The 18,647-nt window shown below is 32.2% G+C and overlaps 1 protein-coding gene across 2 annotated transcripts in view; it reads right to left on the reverse strand.

Moving 5' to 3' along the window:
• LOC111512544 (protein fem-1 homolog CG6966) overlaps nucleotides 1-18,647 on the reverse strand; it is a 452,752-nt gene that overhangs the window by 362,662 nt on the left and 71,443 nt on the right. Inside the window, exon 1 of one of the 2 annotated variants that reach the window (XM_074179257.1) lies at nucleotides 1,807-1,945. The exons of the other annotated variant lie outside the window; for it this stretch is intronic. The gene's annotated coding sequence lies outside the window, so the exon portion shown is untranslated. Of the gene's footprint in view, nucleotides 1-1,806; nucleotides 1,946-18,647 lie in introns of those variants that run through there. 2 annotated transcript variants of the gene reach the window in all.

Below are 18,647 nucleotides of genomic sequence, written 5' to 3' on the forward strand. Positions count from 1 at the left end.
AAAAAGCTGTTTAAAATGTTACAAAATACACATATCTCAAAAATTGCATCCAGGTGATCACGAAAGGCGATTAGAATTTTGTAATTGGCTAATAAGAAGACCTGATTTTTCTGTTTTCCTGGAAAATGTAATTTGGACAGATGAAAGCACTTTCACGAATTGTGGGATATTCAAACAAAATAATGAACATATTTGTAGCATAAACAACCCCAGGCAGTTCCGAGAAATTTGACCTCATGTGCGATTTAGTAATAACGTGTGGGCAGGAATTTACAAAATTGAATTTTGGGTCCTCATTTATTTGACGGAATTGTGAATGGAGAAACATATCACCAGTTTTTAATGTAGATTTTTGAAGACTATTTGAATGATATACCTTTGGCTCACTATAAAAACATCTGGTTTCAACATGATTGTGCTCCACCGTACACTACCAGACGAGTACCTAATTACCTGACTGACAGGTTTGGTGATAAATGTTTAGGAAATAATGGGCCGTTGAGGTGGCCAGCAAGGTCTCTTGACTTAAGTGGTATGGATACATTCTTGTGGGGTACACTGAAAAATAGAGTTTACGGTCAGAGGGAATATCAAAATATTGAGGACCTTCAACACAGCATTGTTAGAGAGTTCGGAAGATTGAGGAGGAGGAAAATTAATCGTGCAGTAAATAATATTCGAAGAAGACTACAGTTGTTTCATCATAAACAAGGCCAGTATTTTGAGCATTTGCTGTGATTTACTTTTGTCTTTACATTTTAGCTAATTATTGTTATTTGTTCAAAGTTCTATTTTCATTAAAAAGGACACAATGTCTACCTTACCTCATACATACCTCATTTATCAAATTTTCTTTAGTTTCCTGGTCCATTCTGTCTCCGTATTTTTTCCTCGGCTTTTCAAATGAACCAAACGCGGTGAGATTTTGATAACTTGAACAGTTCGATGTGGTTGTCGGATACAAGTTTAAATACATTTCCGATGTCCTAACACTGTTTCTATCTTATATGTAATAAATTTGTATCAAAACTATTTAATACAGTTTACTGTATGATTTTCATTATAAAGGGTTTTGCAAAAACCGCGACACGTGTCTCGCTATACAATAGTTTTCTCAAGCATAACGTTTATGCTTGAGAAAGCTGTTGAAAAAGCTATTTTCATTAAGTTTATGCTTACTGAAGCTCATAAAATAAACTGTATTAATTAGTTTTGAAATGGATTTTCATCAAGTATCGGCCAGTTCTAATCAAATTTGTATCTTATCTCTTTTTCTTCTGAAATACTTCTTGTGTCGGAGATGAAAAAAAATTTAAATTTCACATTTATCAGACAATTCTCCCAAAACAATATGGTCCAATTCTTTCTATAGTTCAAGAACATTTCTTTAGGTTTTGATTATTTTTTTTCACCCCCTACTCTCCTCCAGAGACTACGGTGTTTTATGTGAATGTCATAACAGAGCATCGTTGACCCAAAAAATATGCATGCCGAATAACATAAAAACAAAGTCATTTTAATGTCCTTCAACTTCCAGACGCTGGAATTATAAGCGATTATCAGAAAAAAGGCATACTTACCTCCATTAGTATACAGTAACATTATCTATATGGGAGTATTGTTAGACATTCAGATTCAATGCTAATGATAATAAGAAAATAACTTTGTTCACAACAAAGCGATTATATATTGACCTCTGTGAATAATCTACTAGACAAGTACTCCATTCATAAACTAATCTGACATGAATAGTTCGTAGACATTAAGTTTACGGTAGGTATCGGAACAGGCATTCGATCTACTCACTAATCTCAAATGAACTGAAGGTAGCTTCGCTAAACTAAACACTACCGAACAAAATATTGCATACGACTGCAGAACAGAAAAATAAAACTGAATAAAAAAAATGCCGATTATAGGTATTCGAGATTATCCCGTTAGTCGAATAAATTTCACCGGTCTCGAATGAACTCAAAACTTGACTGAGTGCAAATCATAGTTTCGTCACGATTTCACTTCCTTCTTGTTTAGAAGAAAAAGTGTATCTATCTTGCAAATGATTCCGATTCGATTACGTAAGTTCATTTCTATTTTTAGTCCATTAGACGGTATCAGTGAGGAAGTAACGTTATTATGAAACGGTATCCAAAAAACGTCCATTTCTGCACCTATATTGTGTACTAGATGAAACGCAGGACTGAAAACTGACTTAGTAGTGAACAAATATTAGAAATATTTGAAGGTGATAGACAATGTTTCATGATGAATTTCTTTAGTTCGAACTTCCAATGTCTAATATTAAATAAAATGATTTGAAATCACCGAATGAACCAATACAAATAAAAATTAAAAAGAATAAATGAAAATAACAATTATATTAGGCAAGCAAAAAATACCCTGAGAAGAAAATACAGTGAAATAAAATACAAGTAAATAAATATAGTTTCAAAAACTGAAAAATACGCTTTTAAAGAACATCGAACTGAAAAGTTGGAAATATATATATTTTTTAATAATCTAAAAAGAATAACGAACGAAAAATACTAGTATATATATATATATATATATATATATATATATATATATATATATATATATATATATATATATATACAGGGTGTTTCAGAATTCGACGGACAAACTTATACCACGTCATTCCTCTTGCAAAATGATGAAAAATGAGGTAGGACATGTGTGTCCGGAAATGAGTCGTTTCAGAAATACAGGGCGTTGAAGTTGCAAAATAAAAAGACCCTTTTCGTCGTAGCTCCCGGACTAAAAGGAATAAATTAATGAAACTCAGCAAATCGATTACGAGCTAGAATGTGCTTCCTCCAGTGGTATGTTTGCTTCAATATCAGTAGCCAGTGGCGTTCCAGCGGGGTAATAGCTTATATTTCCCCTCTTATTTTTTACGCCACTGACTTTATATCCACAACCGTCTTTTTTTTGAATTCCTTGATCAATTTTACGTAAAAACCAAAAAAACATTCACTATGAAAAAACCAGTAGTTTTCGAGAAAAATTGAGTTGAACTGATACGTGCATTCTTATATGGGAATAATCGATTAAAATAATCGAAATTCCAAAACCAAAATTATTTGAACTCTTTTATGATTTTACCATTAATTTAGCGCTTGCAAGTGATGGTAATTATTGTGGGTTTTCTATCATCGTACCAATTTTTGTTATGTTTAGCATATTGTAATGACAAATCATAACTCTTTAGGCTTATTTTCGTGCTTGTCGATAGATTTCATTGTTGAAATGTTTTCATTGTTCTCAGATCTTCGAGTGACTTTGTGATCTGAAAAAAAGTGACCCCAAATAAAATTTGCGATCATTCGGAATCTCGACTGAGTTAGGCTCCAATAATCCTAAAATAACACCATTATTCTGGATTTTGGAAAAATTATTTTTTGTTCACAATTATCCTGTCTTTCCCATTCGTGAAATCACACTTCTCTTTGTAGAATCGTAAATATCTTGAAGAATATTCATTAATAAGAAAATGAAAAACATTCTCAAAGTATACAGTGTTTTCAAATTTTCACAGATGAAGCCGAAAAACAAAATTTTACCAGTAGACTCTAATTATACGCCTGAAAAAAAGAAATGTATTTGGAAGAAGTCAATTTATTTGAATAACCATCTGATAAGATCTTCGCTAACTCTAGTCAGTAAATGAAGTTTTTTAAATAAATGAAGAAATGGAAGTTGTCTATTTACAGCTAATTACATAACTCTTAGTTGGATGTCGGTACTCATAATTCATCTTTGAGTAGAAATATGTTGAAAATATACCTTCTCTACACATATTTTAGATAATGTGATAAGAAACAATACTGTTGAAATTCTAGAACAGTGAGTCATAAACACGAATTTCTTTTTGAAATTTACATTGATAATTCAAATGTGCTTTTGAATAATAATGAGAACATCTGATGAATAATCAATAGGGTAATTGTTCGAATTTTTTTCCGTCAACACTTATACACGATCTGCAACGGCGCAACATAGAAAATCGCACTTTTTCAAATGATTCTAAATTTTCGGCAATCGTTATCGATGCAGCTTGAATGCGGGCGACTAATTCTTCTTGGCTTTTTGGTTCTGTTTCATAAACCAGTGACTTCATATGACCCCAAAGAAAATAGTCAACAGGATTCAAATCTGGTGATCTGGCAGGCCATTTGTGGGGTCCACCTCGACCAATCCAATTGTCACCGAATTTCCGATTTAGGTACTCTCTAGCAGCTAACGAAAAATGAACAGAAGCACCGTCGTGCTGAAACCACATTCCATTCCGGATATTCAGAGGAACATCTTCTAACAATTCAGGCAATACTTCTCCCAAGAAAGTGCTATAATTGTCCCCATTCAAATTATCTGGTAAAAGATAAGGACCAACTAAACGGTTTTCTACTATTCCTGCCCAAACATTCAATGAAAATTTTGTTTGATGGCCATGAGGATGAATAGCAAAAGGATTTTCCTCGACCCAAATATGGCTATTGCGAGAATTGAAAATACCTTCCCTTGTGAATTTTGCCTCATCAGTGTATAACACTTGCTTGATAAATTCCGGATTATTTCTCCGCATACTTAAAAACCATCGAGAAAATTCAATTCGATCTGGATAGTCCTCTGGTTTCAGTGCCTGAACTTTTCTCAGTCGATATGGGTATAACTGCTGTTCATGCAAAGTCCTCCAAACAGATGATGAAGACACATGCAGCACTCTAGCTATAGAACTACTACTTTCAGACGGATGTTCAGCAGCATAGTTCAATATCTCCTCTTCTGTGATATAATTTCTTACAGTTCTCTGTATACCTGCATTCCTTCTGGTAATTAAAAAACTTCCTGTTTCCCTGAGTCTTCTGTCCACGTTTTCGAACGTTTTCCAATTAGGAATTCTATTTCTTCCAGGAAAATTTTCACGATACATTCTTTGTGCCAACCTTCCATTTCGTCCCGATTTTCCATAAATAAGGTGCATGTCCGCTAACTCTTCGAATGTAAAATTCATTTTTATTATACGAAATACACAATCAAACACTTTCTGACAGCTACGTTAACTTGGAAGTGTCATACGAATCTCATTTCATTTCCACAGCCCCCTAACAAATTTATTGTTGTCAATGAATAAAGTAATCCTCATTGCTTAGGTGGATCAGAGATCTGCGGGCTCACAACAGTGAGCCCGCTATTTCAAGTACAGAGAGGGTGTCTTCGCAGACTAAGAAAATGTATAGAGAGAGAAGGTGGTCATATCGAGCAGTTTCTGTAGCGGATTTTTCATTTCTGTTTGCTCTTGAGGCTCTTGAGTTTCGTTAGTTAAACGTGTTTGCATTATAAAAATTCGTTATGAACATTTTACCTATCATTTCCATTTTCCTTAAAAACTAATATTTTCGAATAATGGTAGACATCTCAGGATAAATGTTGTTGAATTAACGTTATCATTATTATTTCTGCTTTGATAATTATTCATTTCAAATAATGGTGGACGAGCGGGTTTGATGTCGTCGAGTGAAACTACATTTTTATCAAGACTCGTTGCTCCGATCGACTTTCCACACGAGTACTTTTATTCATAAAATTGTCCAAGTAACATTAATTTGTTGAAAAATATCGAAAAATATCTGTCATTTCAAAGTTTTGGGGTGTGGACCATCGGGGGTAGTCCGTTCCTGACTTCATTTTTATTATACGAAATACACAATCAAACACTTTCTGACAGCTACGTTAAGTTGGAAGTGTCATACGAATCTCATTTCATTTCCACAGCCCCCTAACAAATTTATTGTTGTCAATGAATAAAGTAATCCTCATTGCTTAGGTGGATCAAAGATCTGCGGGCTCACAACAGTAGGTCTGCGGGCTCACAACATATCTGCAAAAAAAGTTGGTACAATGGTAGAAAATCCGCAATATGTTGCCGAAGTGAATAATTTTTCAAGCACACAATGAATGGTAGAATGATGAAAGAGTTCAAATAATTTCGGTTTTGGAATTTCGATTATTTTACTCGATTATTAATATTCCCATATGAGAATGCACATCAGTTCAACTCAATTTTTCTCGAAAACTTCTGGTTTTTTCATAGTGAATGTTTATTTGGTTTTTACGTAAAATTGATCAAGGAATTCAAAAAAAAGACGGTTGTGGATATAAAGTCAGTGGCGTAAAAAATAAGGGGGGAAATATAAGCTATTACCCCGCTGGAACGCCACTGGCTACTGATACTGAAGCAAACATACCACTGGAGGAAGCACATTCTAGCTCGTAATCGATTTGCTGAGTTTCATTAATTTATTCCTTTTAGTACGGGAGCTACGACGAAAAGGGTCTTTTCATTTTGCAACTTTAACGCCCTGTATTTCTGAAACGGCTCATTTCCGGACACACATGTCCTACCTCATTTTTCATCATTTTGCAAGAGGAATGACGTGGTATAAGTTTGTCCGTCGAATTCTGAAACACCCTGTATATATATATATATATATATATATATATATATATATATATATATATATATATATATATATACATATATGTATATATACATATATATATATATATATATATATATATATATATATATACATATATATATATATATATATATATATATATATATATATATATATATATATATATATATATATATATATACAGGGTGTCCCTGGACTTCCTCCCTCTCGGGAATGTATAGATGTGGTCAAAATATCACCAGTACTTCATATAACTTTTTTTCCTAAAAGTCTTCGTAACCAAGTTACGGGCCCTCGAAGTTACAAAATGAAAAATGTTTTTCTTTGATAACTTTTCAAGTGAATATTCAAAATCATCCAAATTTTGGTAATTGACTGAACACAAATGAATTCCGTCGTGAGCTTTCATGCAGGAGTCAGTTGGTTTGCTACAAAGTCAGGAACGGACTACCCCCGATGGTCCACACCCCAAAACTTTGAAATGACAGATATTTTTCAATATTTTTCAACAAAATAAGGTTACTTGGACAATTTTATGAATAAAAGTACTCGTGTGGAAAGTCGATCGGAGCAACGAGTCTTGATAAAAATGTAGTTCTACTCGACGACATCAAACCCGCTCGTCCACCATTATTTGAAATGAATAATTATCAAAGCAGAAATAATAATGATAACGTTTATTCAACAACATTTATAACAGGAATAATACAAAGTATGTTAAAATGAAGTCGTAAACAAAAAGTACAGTACCTAAATGGAAGTTTAAGTCACAATTGTGATAGCAGATATTTTTTCAAAAGAAATATCAAGTTCTGTAGATTCGTGGTGTTTTTAAACTAACAAGCTACTCTACTATGAAATATCGAATTCATTCCATATTTTGTATGTACATAATACGTGTGGAATAATCACGTTTCGTGTTGATCAGTTATCTGAATCTCATGAAACTCAACATTCGAATGTTTCAAATTCTTCTTCACAGCTAAACTGTTGAGGAGTTTCACTGATAATTATAATTTTATGGGAGAAATTCTTTAACACGAATCTAAATTTAGCTGAAAAAACGCACATCGGAAAAAATATTTACTATACTAATAAAAAGCAAACGAATGAACTACAAAAACGGCTGCACATGATCAGGTGAAAAATATCCAGGGAATAATTATGTTCCATTTCTTTCACAGATGTTGACAAAAAAACCTTTTAGAAAGTTTTGATGAAAAATGAGAAACTGGAATGCGATTTTGTTTTGTTGAGTGGTGCGTTGTCATATGACTATCATTGTATTGTCAATATTCTATAGGATATTTTGAATTTTTTTGATATGGCCGAACAGTTTACATTCAATGAATATGCAGATATGCATGTATTTTATGGACGAGCATTTTGTAATGCTGCAGAAGCTTGTCGTCTGTATTCCGAGCATTTTCCCAATCGAACGGTACCGTCAAGAGAAACATTCGAGCGTGTCGATCGCAGCTTGAGGGAGACAGGTATGTAATAATTGATAATTAATTTGAGCACGTTGTTTTATTTCGATATTATTGTAGGTACAGTTTTGCCAAAACGAGGTGGTGAGGGCGCTCCTAGGACTGTACGTACCGTTGTATTGGAGGAAAATATTTTGGAAGCCGTCGCTGATGATCCTTCAATGAGCATCAGAAATCTATCAGAACAGTTCCATACATCCAAGTCCACTATTCATAGAATAATTAAGGAACAACTGCTCCACCCATTTCACATCCAGAAGGTACATGCCATGACACCTCAAGATTTTCCAGCACGACTGGAATATGCCAATTGGTTCATGGATAGGCAAAGAGAGGATATGACTTTTATTAATCGAGTTTTATTCACTGATGAAGCAGGTTTCAGTAGAGATGGAGTTATCAACTCTCATAATCTCCATATATGGGCCGAAGAAAATCCCCATGGGATATTGCAAACCAAACACCAACGGAAATTCAACGTGAATGTTTGGGCTGGTATCATAGGAAACCATCTTATAGGACCATTCGTTCTACAGGACCGATTGAATGGAGAACGTTATTTGGAGTTCATTCAGAACGATTTGAATGGACTTTTGGAACATGTTCCATTGCATACCCGAAGAGATATGTGGTTTATGCATGATGGCGCTCCTCCTCATTTTAGTTTGATTGTGCGTGACCATCTGAACCATATTTTCCACAATAGATGGATTGGTAGAGGTGGGCCATATTCATGGCCATCGCGGTCTCCGGATTTAAATCCATTGGATTTCTTTCTGTGGGGGCATCTAAAAAGCCTTGTTTACGCTACACCTATTCACACAAGAGATGCATTGTTGAATAGAATAACATTACATTGTGAAGCCATACGAAACGACCCTGGAATGCTATTTCAAGTACAGAGAGGGTGTCTTCGCAGACTAAGAAAATGTATAGAGAGAGAAGGTGGTCATATCGAGCAGTTTCTGTAGCGGATTTTTCATTTCTGTTTGCTCTTGAGGCTCTTGAGTTTCGTTAGTTAAACGTGTTTGCATTATAAAAATTCGTTATGAACATTTTACCTATCATTTCCATTTTCCTTAAAAACTAATATTTTCGAATAATGGTAGACATCTCAGGATAAATGTTGTTGAATTAACGTTATCATTATTATTTCTGCTTTGATAATTATTCATTTCAAATAATGGTGGACGAGCGGGTTTGATGTCGTCGAGTGAAACTACATTTTTATCAAGACTCGTTGCTCCGATCGACTTTCCACACGAGTACTTTTATTCATAAAATTGTCCAAGTAACCTTAATTTGTTGAAAAATATTGAAAAATATCTGTCATTTCAAAGTTTTGGGGTGTGGACCATCGGGGGTAGTCCGTTCCTGACTTTGTAGCAAAACAACGGACTCCTGCATGAAAGCTCATCGAAGGAATTCATTTGTTTAGTCAATTAACAAAATTTGGATGATTTTGAATATTCACTTGAAAAGTTATCAAAGAAAAACATTTTTCATTGAGTAACTTCGAGGGCTCGTTACTTGGTAACGGGCCCACGAATATATATATATATATATATATATATATATATATATATATATATATATATATATATATATATATATATATATATATATATACACAAATAGAGATTTTATCGAGTGTGCATGATATAAATCAAAAATGAAATAATTCGTGGACACAACACTCTAAAAAGGGGGGCAAACCGTGGACACGTGTTTCTGGCTATTGGCCTCATCAGCGCGGTACAGCCAAGTGTAAAGATGGGCAACACTTGTTTGCCAAAATCAGGAAACAACACTTGGCTGCACCGCGCTGATGAGGCCAATAGCCAGAAACACTTGTCCGCGGTTTGCCCCCCTTTTTGGAGTGTTGTGTCCACGAATTATTTCATTTTTGATTTGTATCATGCACATTAGATACAATCTCTATTTGTTATTATATCTTGGACCTGGATGTCACGCAGGTAGCTATAGCTGCCTACGTGGTCATGTTAGATGTAGCCTGGGAATTTTAGGTCTTCTAACTGAAACCACAAATGTGCGGTTGGCTCCTGTTGTTGACTCCGTGCGTTTGTGTTGTTTCCTGATTTTGGCAAACAAGTGTTGCCCATCTTTACACTTGGCTGCACCGCGCTGATGAGGCCAATAACCAGAAACAAGTGTCCGCGGTTTGTTTCCTTTTTTGGAGTGTTGTGTCCACGAGTCATTTCATTTTTGATTTGTATCATGCACACTCGATAAAATCTCTATTTGTAATTATATCCTGGACCCGAATGTCACGCAGGTAGCTATAGCTGCCTACGTGGTCATGTTAGATGTAGCCTGGGAATTCTAGGTCTTCAAACGGGAACCAGTTATTTCTATCAAGTACTTTTCTTGGTTTTTCACATTTTGTCTTCAATCGAGGTCCGCCTGCTCGTTACTGACGATGCCCAATAGGCTTAAACAGCGCTGTATACCGGTGGCTCTTAAATTGAAATTAATATGGGAATAATGAAAGAATACTTATCTATTCATTTTTTGATTTTCATGGAATTATTTTCCAGCAGCTTGACACTGCATTAACCTTTCTAGATCATTTATATATATATATATATATATATATATATATATATATATATATATATATATATATATATATATTGTTATAAATATATAAAATTAGAAGAGTATTTATAATTTAATTGATTTGATTCTTGATTGTTCTGTTAGTTCAAATAATTTGGAAATTTTCTGTGATTTCAAAATTCTTAGTGCCCCAGCAGATACCTGTCCTTACTTCTAAATCTTACCTCTATTCTTCAAGGTTGCTCAGCTCAATCGAAGCTCATGCAGCTCTCTTTCTCAGAGTAGAGTTCTTGGAAAGGTGTTATAAATGAAATTTTGTAAGTCTGTGTTTTTGAAAATAAAACTGTCTCAAAATTAACAAAAATATAATGAATGTGAAATTTTTGTAAATGTTTTGTCAAACCAAACTTAAATTACCCTAAAACTGCGCCAAAATACCTTATGCTAAGAATTGTTACAGTAAATGTTAAATTTGAAACAAAAATATTCTTAGAATTGTGTTCCGTACAGTTAAATTCACGTGTAACGGCAAATTAGTTACTTGAAAACTTAAGATGTCTGTGGTTCGTGCGTGGGAAACGATTCTAAAAATATCTGTGCTAAATGTCAGTGAATTTTTCAAATTTTCTTAATATTAAATCCAATAATAGTTCATGTAAATAAAATGATGAAGTTCGTTGATAAATAAAAGTTCAGAAGTTGTGATTTTCACACTGGAAGTTCCTTGTGACCGGAAAACTTTTGATTCGATTTGGAGGTTATGAATTGTTCAAGATTTTCAAAAAAATGTATTCTTCTTATGGATTGGGAATTATAAATAATATTGTAATACCTCAAAACTGGTACAGCTTCCCTGGATTGGTTTTCCCTTGATTGGAATTTTGAATTCTTCCAGACACTCTAAAATCTCCAGTAAGTATCCTTTCTTGTTATTATTATTTATACTCTGGCTCCTATTGATGGATTTATATTGATAAGAACATGCAAAACGGCCTTTTCTCTTTCTTTTCCTTTTTTTAATTTCTAACAGCTCTTCAAAAAATTCGCGTCTGGACAATCTCAAAAGCTTCTCTCTTCTCTCCCTTATTGATTCACCCCTGGCAACCAGACAAAATTTTTCTGCCTACTGCTCTTCTTCACAATAATTTTGAAATTTCTTCAATTTTGACACTTTTCACTGTTCACACATATTATATTTACGATTTCTGTTTCCCAATTTTCACTAATACTAATTAAGGTAAAGTATCTGGCTTTCTAATAAAATTAAACATCTAAGAATAACTTTGATTTTCACAAACTTTCAACACTGAACTAACAAAATATGTGAACTTTTAACATCAAATTAATAATAATATGAAAAACTTTTAACATCAAACTATCTAAATAAATACAAACTTTTAACTTTTAACTACTAAAATAAATGTAAACTTTTAACTAATTAAAATTTGAAAATCTTTAACTTTGCAATAATCTTATAAAAAAACTTATCATAACAAAATTCCCCCAAATTTATGTTTGAAATTTTGGAACGTTTTCTTAAAATTCAAACATAAAATTTCCTTTAAATATTTTCATGAATTCACTTTCTTGTCATAATCGAGATTTCTTTTTCTATTTTATTTTATGTTTCATATTTATAAATACTCTCAATATTAAAAATACCTCTCACAGTTTTATTTATTGGGTGTATTAATTTATAGCTGTTCGAGGGATTCTCTGTCGCAACTTCATAAGGTCCTTCAAATGGTAACATCAGTTTGGCACATTTATCATTTTTATTATCTGGCATTCTCATAGCCTTAACAATAACTAAATCTCCCTTTTCAAACTTAACTTTTTCACCTCTCCTTTTACTTTCTCTTATCATATATTTCTCTGCATTCCTTTTAATTTTAATATTCACTTTCTCCATTATATCATTCATATCCTTCTCATCACTAATCCATTCTCTCTCTGGCATTCTTCCATTCATAATCAACTCTGGACATTCTTCTGTAACAGTATTTGGTACCTCATTAAAATATTTCTCAATTATACTGATTTTATTATCCCAAGTTCTGTGATTTTCTTGTGAAACTATTCTCAAATATTTAATTATTTCCTGTACATATCTTTCAGTCGGATTTGATGCAGGATGTCTAATGCTGGTAAAATTTAATTTAATACTCAAATTATGTGCAAATTTCTTCATCCTGTCGTTATTGAAATATGTTGCGTTATCTAGGATTACTTGTGTTGGTTTACCTAGTTCTACCATAAATTTTATTAATAAATTTTTAATTTATACCTCATTATTATTACTCTGTACCTCATTCGTAGCATGTGTCCGTTGTATATTGTTTAGCTGTCTAATTTCTTCTACGCTTCTACTTCTCCTATGTCTGTACATATCATCATTTCTTTCGTCATCGTAATCCCTATTATCTCTGTAATTTTGACTGTCTGTACTATTAGTTCTATGTCTGTATGTATTATTATTGTTGTTTCTATTATTATTGTTATTATATCTGTTATTATTGTTGTTATAGTATCTGTTATTGTTATTATTATTGTATTCATTATATCTATTATTATTACTGTTATTATTTCTTTGTGGATAGTTATTATAATTTCTGTTATTAAATTGTGTATTATTATTATTTATAGGTCTATTATTTTGTTGTGGAACTCTTCTTTGTATATTATTATTATATCTATTATTATTAGTTCTGTTATTAAAATTTTGATTATTATAGTTATTTGAAAATGTTCTTCTGTTTTGATCATTTCCTCTATTTCTATAGGATAATGTCCTTTCTAATCTCATTAAATAATCACATAACCTGTCCATGTTTTTGATTTCATGCATGCTAATAATTTCGAATATTTCCTGCCTAAAATGCCTACTAATATATCCTACCATTTCATCTTCTCTCATTTTTGGTTGTAGATATTGTGCTGTTGCATATAATTGAATTGCGTAATCATTATAATTTTGACTCCTGCATTCGTCAAATTTTCCAAATTGAAGTTTATCTCTTATTTTCAATTGCGCATTTTCCCCCCAATACTGTCTAATAAATAAATTCTCAAAATCTTCAAAAGTTTGAATATTGTTTTCCTGGCTGTTGAACCATATGCATGGTTGATTTACTAGATGTTGCCTAATTATGTCTTTCATTTCATCACCCTTCATTTTGTTATTAATTTTATTCTTTAAGATTTTAATAAATACAATTGGATGTAACTTTTTAATATTGCCCTCAAATTTGTTATTGTTTTGTACATTTTGGCACAGTCCTATGTAGGTGGTTTCTACTTTGGTTTTAAGTCCATTTTCCTCTATTTCCCTAATTTTATTTTCTAAAGTGATGAATTTATTTTTATTTTCCTCATCTTTCTCATTGATGATTTCATTTGTGTTATTTGTATTTATTTCTAATCTATCATTTACATATTTAATTTTCCCTAACACTTCTTTATTATTGTTTTTAATTTCAGTCCTAACTTTTTGAATATTTTCACTGTTTTTATATATTGAGTTGTTAATGTCCACTATGTCCTGTTTTGTATTACTGTAAAATTCATCATTTTTCTGCTGCATTTTATTTTCAAAATCTCTATATAATTGAGCCATCTCCTGTTTATTTTTTTCTAATTTAGTTTGTACCATTTCTTCTAATCTGTCCATATTTGCTTTCACACCTTCCATGCTTTCTCTCATGCTTTCTTTCATTTCCTCCTTCACACTTTCTATGCTCTGTCTCATATCTCCTTTCACACTCTCTATATTTTCTCTCATATCCTCCTTTACACTTTCTATATTTTCTCCTGTTTATTTTTTTCTAATTTAGTTTGTACCATTTCTTCTAATCTGTCCATATTTGCTTTCACACCTTCCATGCTTTCTTTCATTTCCTCCTTCACACTTTCTATGCTCTGTCTCATATCTCCTTTCACACTCTCTATATTTTCTCTCATATCCTCCTTTACACTTTCTATATTTTCTTTCAAATCCCCCTTTACACTTTCTATATTTTCTTTCAAATCCCCCTTTACACTTTCTATATTTTCTTTCAAATCCCCCTTTACACTTTCTATGTTCTCTTTCATGTCTCCTTTTACACTTTCAATACTTTCTCTCATATTTCCTTTCACACTTTCAATATTCTCAAACATCTTAACCATGAATTGCATCAGCATTTTCATTTGGTTTTCCCCACTCAAATCTTCTTGCACTCCACTACCTTCTCCTTGTTCACCTCCAGTTTTCTTACCATCTCTCAAATCCATTTTATTAAATTTTTTAAAGCTTTTCTATAAGATTCACTCTAATTTTTGCCTTTCCAAATGTGCCTCACGTTTTGGCGCCAAATTGTTATAAATATATAAAATTAGAAGAGTATTTATAATTTAATTAATTTGATTCTTGATTGTTCTGTTAGTTCAAATAATTTGAAAATTTTCTGTGATTTCAAAATTCTTAGTGCCCCAGCAGATACCTGTCCTTACTTCTAAATCTTACCTCTATTCTTCAAGGTTGCTCAGCTCAATCGAAGCTCATGCAGCTCTTTTTCTCAGAGTAGAGTTCTTGGAAAGGTGTTATAAATGAAATTTTGTAAGTCTGTGTTTTTGAAAATAAAACTGTCTCAAAATTAACAAAAATATAATGAATGTGAAATTTTTGTAAATGTTTTGTCAAACCAAACTTAAATTACCCTAAAACTGCGCCAAAATACCTTATGCTAAGAATTGTTACAGTAAATGTTAAATTTGAAACAAAAATATTCTTAGAATTGTGTTCCGTACAGTTAAATTCACGTGTAACGGCAAATTAGTTACTTGAAAACTTAAGATGTCTGTGGTTCGTGCGTGGGAAACGATTCTAAAAATATCTGTGCTAAATGTCAGTGAATTTTTCAAATTTTCTTAATATTAAATCCAATAATAGTTCATGTAAATAAAATGATGAAGTTCGTTGATAAATAAAAGTTCAGAAGTTGTGATTTTCACACTGGAAGTTCCTTGTGACCGGAAAACTTTTGATTCGATTTGGAGGTTATGAATTGTTCAAGATTTTCAAAAAAATGTATTCTTCTTATGATTTGGGAATTATAAATAATATTGTAATACCTCAAAACTGGTACAGCTTCCCTGGATTGGTTTTCCCTTGATTGGAATTTTGAATTCTTCCAGACACTCTAAAATCTCCAGTAAGTATCCTTTCTTGTTATTATTATTTATACTCTGGCTCCTATTAATGGATTTATATTGATAAGAACATGCAAAACGGCCTTTTCTCTTTCTTTTCCTTTTTTTAATTTCTAACAGCTCTTCAAAAAATTCGCGTCTGGACAATCTCAAAAGCTTCTCTCTTCTCTCCCTTATTGATTCACCCCTGGCAACCAGACAAAATTTTTCTGCCTACTGCTCTTCTTCACAATAATTTTGAAATTTCTTCAATTTTGACACTTTTCACTGTTCACACATATTATATTTACGATTTCTGTTTCCCAATTTTCACTAATACTAATAATGATTAATTTTGATTACATTTCATCACATTTTGTTTTGAATTTTTCTAATTTTAAATCCAAAATTCATCATTTTTCAGAAGTTAACACCTCCTTTTCAATTTATCAATCTGATTGGCTACTCTATAGTTGCATCCAAATCATGTACTGAGTGTTCTTATCATTTTTCAGATAAAATTCCTAATGTCAGTGTTAATTGAATTTTTGTTATTAATTTGTAGTGTAAATCTGTTTTATTGTATGTTATTATGTTGTATTAATGTCTTTACTGTTTTCAGTGTATTTATCCCGATGATTGATGGTTTCTGGTTAGTTGTGCTGTTTGGAAATGATCTGAAATACTCTAATACTGATAAGTCACAACTTTGCCTGATCTGGGCATGAACATTACTCCAAATTATACAGATAAGAATTTGAATAAAGGTTAAAGTATCTGGCTTTCTAATAAAATTAAACATCTAAGAATAACTTTGATTTTCACAAACTTTCAACACTGAACTAACAAAATATGTGAACTTTTAACATCAAATTAATAATAATATGAAAAACTTTTAACATCAAACTATCTAAATAAATACAAACTTATAACTTTTAACTACTAAAATAAATGTAAACTTTTAACTAATTAAAATTTGAAAATCTTTAACTTTGCAATAATCTTATAAAAAAACTTATCATAACAAAATATATATATATATATATATATATATATATATATATATATATATATATATATATATATATATATATATATATATATGATGGACCAAAAGCCCGAAACACGTGTCTATGGTTTGCCACTTTCATGAGTGCTATGTCCGATATTAACTTCTGTTTCTATATCAAGACACTCAAAAACTTTCATATTTGTATAATTTCCTAGACCCGGATGTCACGCAGGTAGCTATAGCTGCCTCCGTGGTGATTTTGATAGTTTTCTTGTGAACACGAGATCTATCAACTGAAACCGCAAATGTGCGGTTGGCTCCTGTTGGTGGCTCCGTGCATTTGTATTTCTATCTTTTGGTAACCAAGTGTTGCCCATCCTTACACTTGGCTGCACCATACTGATGATGGGCCAAAAGCCCGAAACACGTGTCTATGGTTTGCCACTTTCATGAGTGCTATGTCCGATATTAACTTCTGTTTCTATATATATATATATATATATATATATATATATATATATATATATATATATATATATATATATATTACCTTTTGTTTCTATATCAAGACACTCAATAACTTTCATATTTATATATATATATATATATATATATATATATATATATATATATATATATATATATATATGTTATATGTTGTTTATATATATATATATATATATATATATATATATATATATATATATATATGTTATATGTTGTTTATTGACCTTCTCCATTCATAACCAAGGTGACTCGAAGTAAACAAGATCCAATGTCAACGCTGATGCTGCAGAATCAGCACCTGCATATACGCAACTCTTCAAAACGACACAAATACTCTTTCTTCTTCTTATTTTAATTTTAGAACATGTAAACAATATTTTCCTATAAATACCGTCCTGCGTGACGAAATAAGTTAGTTACAGATTGTCAGACTTACATTCAAGTTAGTGACGAATAATATTGTATTGTTGTAACTCAGGGGAATTCAGTACTGTTTCCCCATTTTCAAAATAAATAATTTTTAAAAACTTATATTTCCAAAGTGAGATATAACAAATTGGCGCAGTCGGTAGGATCCTTCAATACTAGACGGGACACGGAACAAGCCTAACCGGTAGTGGTGGATCCCATCCTTCTAAGGAAGAACCAACAAACCCCAGGCCATTAGGACCACAGACGGACGGTCTCTTCAACGGCGGAAGAACACGCGAACGCTAACTTCTCCCGGAGCAACGCTTGTGAAGTAGGATTTCATCCTCTATGGACAACCTTTGGTGAGTGAAAAAGAATCATCACGACTTTTTCATATTTTTCATATTTTTGAAACTGAATATTTATTTATTAGTCAAATACCAGTTCTATTGTCAAACATCCAGCTCTTACATGTCAAACATAGTAAGAGCTGGAAACCCAGCTTCCTTGCTCGAAGCTATTCAAAGAGTAAAACGAGAGCTACAACTCTCATATTTCCAACAACAGAAATTGAACAAAAATACAAATAACATCCAACAAAAAAAAACCCAACCCTTCATTCAACAAAAATTTTGCAATCTCTGTAAGAGACAGGGACACCGTCAAAATGAATGTAGAGTAAGACCACAAAATCCCCAAGCCACACAAAATTTTCAAAGACAAAATTTTCAATTCCAAAATGTCCAAAGACCACAAAACCCGCAATTCCAAAATTTTAGGCCCAATACATCAACAACGGTGACAAATCAAAATAGACCACCGGTAATAAAACAAAATCCAAATCAACAAAGACCTTCAGCAATTCAACCGAACCCAAATTTTACACAGAGAGCACATCATCTCCACCCGCAAGATTTCGATAATTATACAGCTAATTATCAAGAATACCAGAATATTGAAGAATTTTAGGAAAATTCT

This window comes from Leptinotarsa decemlineata, unplaced genomic scaffold (assembly GCF_025532065.1).
Source record: "Leptinotarsa decemlineata unplaced genomic scaffold, Ldec_3_MD MMD2_tig00004839_RagTag_RagTag, whole genome shotgun sequence".
Classification (NCBI taxonomy): Eukaryota; Metazoa; Arthropoda; class Insecta; order Coleoptera; family Chrysomelidae; genus Leptinotarsa; species Leptinotarsa decemlineata.